The sequence below is a fragment of the Pan troglodytes genome, chromosome 7, assembly GCF_028858775.2.
Source record: "Pan troglodytes isolate AG18354 chromosome 7, NHGRI_mPanTro3-v2.0_pri, whole genome shotgun sequence".
NCBI lineage: Eukaryota > Metazoa > Chordata > Mammalia > Primates > Hominidae > Pan > Pan troglodytes.
In genome coordinates, this window is record NC_072405.2 from 44,246,559 (window position 1) to 44,259,313 (window position 12,755).

The following is a 12,755-nucleotide window of genomic DNA, read 5'->3' on the forward strand; positions in this document are numbered from 1 at the left end:
TTCTATAGCTGTTTATTAAGTCCAATTTGTTGAGTATCGAGTTTAAGTCCAGAGTTTCTTTGCTAGTTTTCCGCCTTGATGATTTAACACTATCAGTGGAGCGTTGAAGTCTCCCACCATTATTGTGTGGTTAAGTCTTTTCATAGGCTAAGAAAAACTTGTTTTATGAATCTGGGTGCTCCAACTTTGGGTGCACATATATTTAGAATAGTTAAGGCTTCTTGTTGGATTGTACCCTTTATTATTACCCTTCATTGTCCTTCTTAATTTTATTGATTTAAAGTATATTTTATGGCCTCTAGATCTGCACTGTTTAATTCAGTAGCCACTACCTTCATATGGCAGTTTAGCACTAGAAATGTAACTGATCCAGAATGTGGAATAGGGGGATCATGGCGGATGGGAGGCAGGACTAGATTGCAGCTCCAGACAGAGCAGCATGTGGACGTTTGCATTGTGAATTTTATCTCCAGATCAACTGCAAGAACAAACCAGCAATCCCGAGAAGGAAAGAAGGAAGCGGGCTGTTCCTACAGCACCCAGGAGACACCTCAAATAATGTGAATGCCCAAACTGGGAAATTGGGAAAGGGAGACCCTCCTCTCCCAAATATGCACCCCCACTGGACAAGACGAAGGTCTGTGTGCGGGAGAAGTTTCCAACTTTACATGAAGCTGAGTCAAATTAGAGAGCCAAGTGAAATACAGAGGTGGAGAAGAAGCAAAAAGGCCCCAGGACCTTGCTGGGTCCCCAGCAGCCCATTCCTGCCTGGCACCACAGGGATCCATCAGGAGAGTGGCCAGAGGAGCAGGGGGTAAAACTCTACAGGAAGAAAGCATTCTCTAGCTGAACTTCGTAACAATTTGAATGGGGTGAGAAGTCTCCTAGACAGAACTCTGGAAAGTGTGTGAACTGGGCATCCAGAATTCACAGGCAGGGGAAGAACTAAAGCCCTTTTCTTTTGCAGCTGGGAGGCAGATAGCCTCAGGCAAATTTTCAAGCCCAGCTCACCCTCCACCTGGCAGGCTCAGGGCTGTTAGCGAGGCTGGGAGTGGGCATGGTGGGAGTGAGTCTGGCCCTTCAGTTTGCATGGGAGCTGGGTGAGGCCTGTGACTGCTGGCTTTCTCTCTTTCCTGACAACCTGCCATGACTCCACAGAGGCAGCCATAATACTCCTAGGTACCTAGGTACACAATTCCAGTGAACTGGGAATCCCACCCCCACCCCCACAGCAGCCACAGCAAGACCTGCCCAAGGAGAGTCTGACCTCAGACATGCCTAACCCTGCCCCCATGTGATAGTCCTTCCCTACCCACCCTGGTAGCAGAAGACAAAGGGCATATAATCTTGGGAGTTCTATGGCCCCACCCACCACTGGTCCCTCTCCACACTGATGCTTTCTGGAAAATGCCACCTCCTGGCAGGAGGCCAACTAGCACAACAATAGGGCATTAAACCACCAAAGCTAAAGACCCTCATGGAGTCCATTGCACTCTCTGCCACCTCCACTAGAACAGGTGCTGGTATCCACAGCTGAGAGACCCATAGACAGTTTACATCATAGGATTCTGTGGAGACAACACCAGTACCAGTCCAGAGCTGGGTAGACTTGTTGGGGGGCTAGACCCAGAAGAGAGACAACAATCATGGCAGTTCAGCTCACAGGAAGCCACATCCATAGGAAAAGGGGGTGTGTACTACATTAAGGAAATGCCTCATCGGACAAAAGAATCTGAACAACAGCCTTCAGCCCTAGACTTTCCCTCTGACAGAGCCTACCCAAATGAGAAGGAACCAGAAAACCAACCCTGGTAATATGACAAAACAAGTCTCTTTGACACCCCCAAATTCACCAGCAATGGATCAAAACCAAGAAGAAATCCCTGATTTACCTGAAAAAGAATTCAGGAGGTTAGTTATTAAGCTAATCAAAAAGGCACCAGAGAAAGGCAAAGCCGAATGCAAGGAAATCCAAAAAAATGATACAAGAAGTGAAGGGAGAAATATTCATGGAAATAGATAGCTTAAATAAAAAACAATAAAAATTTCAGGAAACTTTGGACACATTTTTAGAATTGCAAAATGCTCTGGAAAGTCTCAGCAATGGAATTAAGCAAGTAGAAGAAAGAAATTCAGAGCTCGAAGACAAGGTCTTTGAATTAACACAATCCAGCAAAGACAAATAAAACTAAGGTCACATCTCAAGGAACTAGAGAAACAAAAACAAACCATACCCAAACCCAGCAGAAGAAAGGAAATAACCAAGATCAGAGCAGAACTAAATGAAATTGAAACCAAAAAAATATAAACGATAAACAAAAACTGGTTCTTTGAAAAGAAAAATAATATACCATTAGCAACATTGTACAAGAAAAGAAGAGAGAAAATCCAAATAACCTCAGTAAGAAATGAAACAGGAGACATTACAACTGACACCACTGAAATACAAAAAAATCATTCAAGGCTACTATGAACACCTTTATGCACATAAACTAGAAAACCTAAAAGAGATGGATAAATTCCTGGAAAAATACAACCCTCCTAGCTTAAATCAGGGAGAATTAGATACCCTGAACAGACCAATAACAAGCAATGAGATTGAAATGGTAATTAGAAAATTACCAACAAAAAAAGTCCAGGGCCACACGGATTCACAGCAGAATTCTACCAGACATTCAAAGAAGAATTGGTACCAATTCTTTTGACGCTATCCCACAAGATAGAGAAAGAAGAAACCCTCCCTAATTCATTCCATGAAGCCAGCATCACCCTAATACCTAAACCAGGAAAGGACATAACCAAAAAAGAAAACTACAGACTGATATCCTTGATGAAGATTGACGGTAAATTCCTTAAAAAAATACTAGCTAACTGAGTCCAAAAACATATCAAAAAGATAATCCACCATGATCAAGGGTTTCATACCAGGGATGCAGGGATGGTTTAACATATGCAAGTCAATAAATGTGACACACCACATAAATAGAATTAAAAACAAAAATCACATGATCATCTCAATAGATGCAGACAAAGCACTTGACAAAATCCAGCATTCCTTTATGATTACAACTCTCAGCAAAATCAGCATACAAGTGACATACTGTAATGTAATAAAAGCCATCTATAGCAAACCCACAGCCAACATAATTCTGAATGGGGAAAAGATAAAAGCATTCCCTCTGAGAACTGGAACAAGACAAGGATGCCCACTCTCACCACTCCTCTTCAACATAGTTACTAGAAGTCCTAGCCAGAGCAATCAGACAAGAGGAAAAAAATAAAGGGCATCCAAATCAGTTAAGAGGAAGTTAAACTGTCACTGGTTGCTGATGATATGACTGTTTACCTTGAAAACCCTAAGGACTCCTCCAGAAAGCGCCTAGAACTGATAAAAGAATTCAGCAAAGTTTCCAGATACAACATTAACGTGCACAAATCAGTAGCTCTTCTATACACCAACAGTGACTAAGAAGAGAATGAAATCAAGAACTCAACCCCTTTTATCATACCTGCCAAAAAACAAACAAACAAACAAACAAAAACTTAGGAATATACCTAACAAAGGAGTCAAAAGATCTCTACAAGAAAACTACAAAATACTGCCGAAAGAAATCAGAGATGAAACAAACAAATGGAAACACATCCCATGCTCATGGAATGGCAGAATCAATATTGTGAAAATGACTATACTGCCAAAAACTATCTACAAATTCAGCGCAATCCCTATCAGAATACCACCATCGTTCTTCACAGAATTAGAAAAAGCAATTTTATAATTCATATGGAACTAAAAAAGAGCCCACATAGCCAAAGCAAGACTAAGCAAAAGGAACAAATCTAGAGGCATCACACTACCTGATTTCAAACTATATTATAAGGCCATAGTCACCAAAACAGCATGGTACTGGTATAAAAATAGGTACATCAACCAAAGGAAAAGAACAGAAAACCCAGAAATAAACCCAAATACTTAGACCCAATAGATCTTCAACAAAGCAAACAAAAACATAAAGAACACACTTTTCAGCAAATGGTGCTGGGATAATTGGCTAGCCACATGTAGGAGAATGAAATGATCCTCATCTCTCACCTTATACAAAAATCAACTCAAGATGGATTAAGAACTTAAACCTAAGTTCATTTTGGGTCTTTCTTAAAATGGTTATTTCATCTTTCAGCTCCTGAATCATTTTACTGGTCTCCGTGGCTTCCTTAGATTGAATTTCAACTTTCTTTTCAAACTCGATGAGCTTCCTTGCCATCAGGATTCTTAATTTCATGTCTGTTATTTTGGACTGGTTAAGAACTATTGCTGATGAGCTGTTGGGCTCATTTGGAGGTAAAGGAGTCATCTTGCACTGATTCTTTCTTATCTGGGAGGGTTGGTGTAAATTGAATATATTCATTTAACTTCATTTCTGGAAGTTTTCAGAGGGCTAAGGCTCTGTACAGGTTTCATTGTTGAATCCTTCCCTTGGTTTTACAGAGGGGAGAACAGCAAAGCATTTTTTGGTGTTGCAGTTTGGACTGCAATTCAGTAGATGGCGCTTGAGAAAAATGGGTGGTAGATAGCTCTCAGCTGCGCGGCTGCTTTGCTTATCCTGGTGCTTTCAACTGTGTTCTGTAGGGCATCTAGTCAGGGATCTTCCAGATTATTAATATTGGCATCAAATGATGTTAATTGAGAAATACAATAAGTTGAATTCATTGGTTATCTTCCACTTAAAGTTTTATATTTGAGGACAATTCAGCCTATCAATCTGTCCTTTGTGAAAATGAAATTCACAATTTTCCCTAGGGTAGGAGTCTCAACAGTAAATTCTATCAGGGGTCCTCTTCTCTATTCTGCCATGAACTTGATTTAAAATAAACACCAAAGACTCCTTGAAAGACTTAGTAGTATGTAGCCCAAGAAGTATCTGCATAAGGAGTAGGAGCAGATCACACAACTGGCCTTTGAGAAGATGGATGGGACATTATCAATAGCAATAATAATATCTAGCAGTTATTAAATATTCCTATGTGGGGCTACCAGGTGCCTAATTCCAGGCAGCACCTTTTACATCACTTTAGTTGCCAATAAAGCTTTTCTGGATAATTTAGCAGGGGCACTGCTACTCTTTTCCAGGCAGTTTGTTCAACACTGCACATGCATTATTTCATGCATAGTATTGAAAGCAATACTGAGGTATGAATAACAAATGGTAAGCATTTATTGGATAACTATGTTCTTGAAATTGTGATGCAAATGTATTAATTAACAGTTCTATAAATGTTGGATGATTAATATTTCTTCTTTCATTTTACAAATGAGAAACTGGGTTTTAGAGTATCTAAATGACTTATTCAATAGCTATTGAGTGATGGGGCCAAGATACAGGGATACATATTGATTGCCCAAGGTGGTAGCTACCCAACTTTGAGCCTGTTATCAAAATTCTTCCTTGCATCACTTAGCTGTCAGACATGTCTTCAAGTTAGCATTCACTGTCTATGCTTGAGTTTCTAAAAGATGGCCTTCACACAGGCTGCTGAACACAGCCACATAGGTTGTCTACTGCATGGATTAGGCAGTGTATGTGCTCCAAAGCCATGCAGTTTGCTACTACGTGCACAATTCCCCTAAGCAGGCCCAGTCTTTCAGGAAGTATGGCTTCTGGAAGAGCATTCTCAGGAAGTATGTGGTTTCTAAGAGTCCATGTCCTTTCTTCGTACATATCACAGACATGTAGTTTACACATTCTTTAAACATCTCAGGCAGTTGGTAAAACAATATTGGTTGTCAGAACCACAGGACTGTAACCTATGCATGCTGACAATGAACATACAACAACAACAACAAAAAACAGATGCCCTTTGTAAAAACTAAATGCAAGTGAATAACACACAGTTCCATTGACATTAAGTACATGACACTTCCTTTATCATGAGTATAGGCCTAAAGCCCATAAACAATAAATCCTGAATGTGTTCACGATAAGGTCCCAAGTGGGTCTTACTCCTACAGCCTTTCAGCATTCCTCCACTGATTCAAGACAAAAGACAATCAAGGGTGGGTCTTAGAATAATTATTTTATGTGCTGAGAGACACTTTTGGTTGACCACTCAACTGATTCTGTTCTTCCTATTTCTATTGTGTTTGGGTGTTGTTTCACCATCTTCCATATGACTTGGAATTAAATTCTGATTAGTCTAAGTTAATTATAGTGTCCCATTTCCTTGCCAGCAATTGGTTAACAGGTGGGTATCTGGCCCAGTTCTAGACAGTAGAATATGAGAAGAGACCTCCTGGAGGCCTTCTGGGAGAGGGCTCCTTATTCCTAAAGAGAGATATAAGGGGAAGAAGAATCCCTTTTGTTCCTTCCACTAGTCTGGATTCCTGGAACTGTAGCATATCTTGCAAGCTAGAGAAACTTCGCTTTTCCTGTCTTGAGGCTTTTAGAAAACTTTGAATTTAGCTTTTATTTTTATCAAAATATATGTGCATACTTGAAAAGAATCAAGTGATCTACAAGACTTATTCTAATGATAAACAATTCTTTGACTCACCCATTCCCATTCAATTTATTCAGCAGAGGGAGCTGTTTTGAACTCTTAGTTTTCTTCGGTTTACCTCCATGTTTCTAAATATAACAACATTGCTACTTCTTAAATTTTAAGTTTTAGATACTTTTAAACTTTCTTTGATGAAAGATGATTTAACTCTTACAACTTCCACATAACTTCTACCAACAGCTCTATCCTCCTAATATATTCATTCATTAAATATTCAGTTTTTACAGCTGAGCCAAGTGGGGCAGATCACATTGTCTTCTTTTATCACTTTTGGTCTTCCTTAGAGTTAATAGTTGCCTCAATATTTTCCTTTGCATAGTTTTGTTTTTAAAATGTATGCCACCAATTTATTTCTAAGTTCTTTAACAACACTGGAAAACTGCTCTCATTATGGTCAAGCTCACCGTCTATCAGCTCCATTTTTTCTATGCAGTGTCTCAATGCTGGCAAAGGAAATGATAGCCTATATAATGAAATTCTGAGGAATGTTAATGTGTCTCCTCTTCCTCCTCTTTAAACATCTATGCCATTGTCTATATTGATATTTTGTATTTTTCTTTCTTTACTTTTTTCTTTTAGAGACAGGGTCTCATTGTCACCCAGGCTGGAGTACAGTGGTGCAATCAAAGCTCACTGCAGCCTTGAATTCCTGGGCTCAAGGAGAGTTGAAATAGGCCAAGATAGGCTTGATTTTGGCCCACTGAGTAAGATTTCATGCAGCATCCTGTCTTTCTCCTTCTGCTATTTCCAGTAGTGAGTAGAATAAAAAAGCTGAGAGAAACTAATATTAAAACAATTGTGCTTTCCTGGCATTCAACTGTGCACCTCCAGACATACAAAACAAAGTCTGAATGGCAAGCGACCCATAGAATAGACAACCAGATTTCCCTTTGTCTCAGTTTTTGGTTAAATGTTTAACAAATTTGACAATGCAGTATCTCCATGGTCAATATTGACATGATCATTAGGCTAAGGTTTAACATCCCAAAGTTATTGTTTACAATGTTTCTCCTTGTTTGGCTTGGATCTTAACATATTATTTAGTGAATACACAGATAAATTAATCTCAGGGCTAGCTAGTTCCACACTCACTTGCTCTCTTTTATTTGCTTTTCCTCGAATCCCTCTCCCCATCTGGTTATGCTTCCAACTGAGTATAGCTCAAAGATCTGCAAGAATGTGCATTTAAGAAAACAAACTTTTTTTTTTTAACTCCCACTACTAAGAATAACCACATTCCATAATTTGCCTGGGAGCAAGAAGCCAATGGGTAAGAATATAAAAGCTGACCACAACTGGGATTCAGAGAAGTACAGATATTTATGAGGAATTGAATAGACCCTGATAGAAACCAGATTGCAGGGGAGGAACGATATGGCTTTGATGAAAAACATCACCAGAAGGAAGGAAGGAGCTGGCTTAATAATAGTGGCTAAGTCAGAGGGAAGAGTATTTCTAAGTAAGCTGAGGCTGTGTTTAAATGCATCCCAACTTAGCTCCCTGAGAGTGACTCAGCTCCCTTGGGAGGAGAGGTGTATTAAACATTCAATAACTGTGTTTTTGGGGGTGGTGGCAAATACCAGTGCTGGAAGATACCCTACTGTTATAACCAGCTCCCCATTCCCTCAGCTAAAAAATCATCATCCCAGAGAAGAGAGAGGCAGGAATTTCTCTGCAAGCCAGAGAGAGATGAACATCAGACATCTGGAAAGAAAAGCTGAGAATTCTAAACAGTAAAGAGGTGAGCACAGAAGTCTGTGACTTGTGTGTGTGTGCTTGGGGGTGGAGCGGAGGTGAGAGGGTTGGAAGTTTAAAAAAGGGTTGGCAGCACTCTTTTTGAGCAGATTTAAATTCCATCAACTGAGGTAAGCATTAATACCTAGTGGGCTGGCAGGGAAGCACAGGGGTAACCCAGAGCCCAAAGTAAATGTAAAACAAATTCCATCTCCTGTTTACAACTCTCTTGGGAGTACCTGGAGTAAGACAATAAGCTCCTGCTATTCAGCAAGAGGAAGTTATTAATACCGCAAATGTAGGGTCTGACCTGTAGGCATTCAACTTAGTATCCATAAGTGGATAAGGTTAGGGAGCATTAAGGGGTTTTGTATATTTATATATACATGTGTTTATATATACACATATATACTGCATATATGTCACTTATAACTACATAAATTTATGTGAGCCTCATCGATAACAAAAGCTAACGTTTGCTCTGAAACTAAAATGCATAGAAATTTGAGAAATGGTAATTACTATATGCACATAAATATCAAATATATTTTTTCTTTTACAAATGAATCATGTCCAAGAGGGAACTAAATGCATGTATTTCTTGAATGGTAAATGGTAGTAATACTTTTTCTCTGGAGGCTTTCATGTCATATGGTTTTCATAGTTAATACTAAATAACAATGTTGAGATGAAGAATAGTGAGGTGCCGCCCCTCCCTGCCCCAGAGGACGTGGCTTTAGGCTTCTCTGTCAAATAGCTCTCACCATATGGTGTTAGCAAAATTGTGTTATTTCCATTTCAATGAAGAGGGCACAAAAACTGATACACACGCTAAAAGCCTAAATTGCTGTAGATTCATTAGCTTCAATCATATTTGGGCCACAAATATGAACTCCATGTTTCCCTTCCCAGCCATAGCCTTGGAGATCTGAGGGCTGCTAATCGCTCCCACTGGACGGCTTTCTGGCTACTCTGCCACCGAGCACCCTTCAGAGCCAGGAGTCCGTCGCCTGCCGCATTTGCCTGGTCTCCCTTTATAATTGGGTGCATCTTGAGAAAAGCTGGGAAGCTTGGGCGACAGCTTCCCCCTTCCCTTTTGGTGAGATAACCAGCTCATTAAATCTAAACGTGAAGGGCATTTTATTATGAAGAGTCAGACCCAAAGATTTACTTGCCCATTTTTCACCTGCTTCCCCATCCTGCTTATTCCTTTGTATTCACTAACGGCCTTTCTCTAAGTTATATAATCCTGTCACGAGTATAAAAATATCACTCCAAGGCTGCTCATTTGGCCTAAATCATTCAGCCGTTAGCAGTGGCAGGGCAGGTGTCTGAACCACACTGGAGGCAGGAGGACAGCTGTCCCACTCTCTATTTGTTGTCACAGGGCTAAGAAATGCAGAGATTTTAATAAGATCATAAAGTAGAGTGACATGGACTGGTATGATAGGTGGTTTTCATTAGCATTCAGAATGCCTGGGATAATAAATTAGAGCAATTGAGCAGAAATGGGCAATTTGATTATTCAACATTTTTCAATACCAGCCCAAGCAGCTGGACCCAGAGCTGTTCTGCTGACTTCTCCCCATGCAGTCGGGCTGGTGGGGCACAGGTGAATGCACAGCTATCATTTTCTCCTACCCAGACTCCAGAGTGAGAGCCTTGGACATTGTCTTACATGCTTGGTGAGTGTGAATTGATGATCAGGAAGAGGAAGTCTTCATATATCTTTGTAGTGGAGGTGGCAGGATTTGACTGGCTGACTTTCTTTTATGGCAACAGGCCTATGCTTATTTAGAATCCTGGTGCAAAACAACATGAGGGGAGGCCCTACACACACAGCAATTTACATTCCTGGCAGAAGCGTGATTAGTCAACTTGCTTTTCCCGTGGAAACTCTAATATAGTGTGAGACTAGCTTTGAATTTATTCACTCTAGCTAAGGGGTTGGGGGCCAAATTTCTAAGCACTGTTATCAAACCATATATATATATATACATATATATATATATGTATGTGTATATATATGTGTATATATATGTATATATGTTATATATGTGTGTATATATATGTGTATATATATGTGTGTATATATATGTGTGTGTATATATGTGTGTATATATATGTGTATATATATACACACACATATACATATACATATAATGTATATATGTATATATATGGTTTGTATATATATGGTGTGTATATACACACACACATAAATATGTATAATAAACCTTTTGTGTAAATTGATTAGATAAGGATGCATCATAAACAATCATAGAATTTTGTATATGACACAGGATCATTCGAACCACTGTAAAACCCTCACTGTTCTTTTGTGCTTCCTGTTTTTATTGATATTCCATTAAAATAACTTTAAACTTTTTGTTAATAAGAGGCTGAATGAAAAGTTCACCAGAACTGATAAATGTACAATGGCTTCCTTAGATATTTTCACAGGTACGTTTGAGGAAATTTAAAGCATGTTCAGAGCTACATCATGGCTTTATGAGTGCCTGAGCCTCAAGGTTGTGTTTTGACAACCTGTTTTCTTCATATCATAGTATCTTACAAACACCATGTGGTTCTGCTGCTTTTGAACAGAAAGCCTTTTGCTTCTCTTGACTTGTCTTCTCGTTAATGCTAGACACTTGGCCTCACTTCCTAGTGTCATGTTGGGGCCTTATACTTTTAATTTGAACAGTAGAGCAACTCCAAAGTGTTCAGTGCTAAAATGGATTATAATGCCACCTGTTTAAAAATTTACCAATTGGGCCACAGCAACTCTACATATTGATGCATAATGGAGGACTATTAATCATCTTTCCATGCTTTTTGGGGTGTGGTATCAGTATATATATATGTGTGTTTAACATGTACATACACATGTATGCATATACATGCAAATAAATTTTGCTTTTGAAATAGCTTAATTTTAAAGTTTACCTACCCATCCAATAATTATGCCAATACATTTCAAACTACTTTTCACAGATGTTTTAATAGTAATATTATAAACATTAGCATTATTAGTGTAAGATAGACAGAATCTGTCTTAGTCCATTTGTGTTGCTACAAAGGAATACTTGAAGCTGGTATTCCTTTATAAAGGAAAGAGGTTATTTGGCTTACAGTTCTGCAGGCTGTACAAGAAACATGGCCCATCCTCTGCTTCTGGTGAGGACCTCTGGCAGAAGGTGAAGGAGAGCTGGCATAGGCAGACCACACAGCAAGAGAGAAATCAAGAGAGAGAGGGAATAGGCACTAGGATCTTTTATGAACAACTACCTCTCACAAGAATTAATAGAGTAAGGGTCAGGCACCGTGGCTCATGCCTGTAATCTCAGCACTTTGGGAGGCCAAGGCGGGTGGACTGGTTTACCTCAGGAGTTTGAGACTAGCCTGGACAACATGGCAAAACCCTGTCTTTACCAAAAATGCAAAAATTTTTGCTTTTTTTTGCTTAAGCCCAGGAGATCAAGGTTGCAGTGATCTGAGATCATGCCACTGCACTCCAGCCTGGGTGACAAAGTAAGACCCTGTCTCAAAAAAAAAAAAAAAAAAAAGAAAGAAAGAAAGAAAGAACTAATAGAGTAAGAACTCACTCATTACCTAGAGGAGGGCACCATGACATTCACGAGGCATCTGCCTCCATGACTCGAACGCCTCCTACTAGGCTCCATTCTAATACAGAGGTTCAAATTTCAACATGAGATCTGGCAAGATCAAATATACAAGCTTCAGCAGCATCCTATATTAAACAAATATTTGTATTATATTCCTCCTCGTTTCTTTTAGCAAATTCTACTTCCTTTTAGTTCTTCAGCCAATAGCTTAATAGATTCTCAGAAGGTGTGGACGGGAGCAGAATGAAAGCCAAGTGACCCAGGAAGAACCTTGGGAATAGAGCTCTGCAGTGGCGGCTCTGAGAGTCCTGCCTGAAGCTGCAACACAGGGGGAAGCTTATGGGGCAGTGGCATGGAGCCTTAATTTTGGAATATTAAAGAGATGTGCTCTGAAGTCCAGAGTTCGGTTCAAATCCTGATTTAAGTACTCACAGAGGTGTGACGTTTGATGACGAAGTTGACTTCTGAGCATTGTTTGTCTCATGTACAAAGTAGGGATAATAATTTAGTCATGTCATGGGATTGCTGTGTGGCTTAATTATGTGTGAATGATTTAAGGTAGCTCAGGATGCAGAATTTAGTCCTCTCCTCTATTAATACGCACTCCCTTGGTGGTCTCATGTGATCTCAGGACTTCAAATACCATCTGTATACTGATGACCCCCAATTTATACATTGAGCTAAATTTCTCCCCTGAACTCCAGACTTGTATATCAAACTGTGTACTAGAAATCTCCTCTGTGATGTCTAACATGCATTTAATAACATATCCCAAACTGAGTTATTTATCTCCACCCCCTCATCAACCTTCTCTTGTAGCTGTTCTCCTAGGCGAAC

At 39.6% G+C, this 12,755-nt stretch overlaps 1 long non-coding RNA gene across 1 annotated transcript in view; it reads left to right on the forward strand.

The window, feature by feature from the left end:
• Positions 1-8,042: 8,042 nt before the first annotated feature.
• Positions 8,043-12,755, forward strand: part of LOC134810738 (uncharacterized) — a 30,804-nt gene continuing 26,091 nt past the window's right edge. The window contains exon 1 of the long non-coding RNA XR_010159367.1: positions 8,043-8,296. This is a non-coding gene — a long non-coding RNA (uncharacterized LOC134810738). The remainder of the gene's footprint in view (positions 8,297-12,755) is intronic.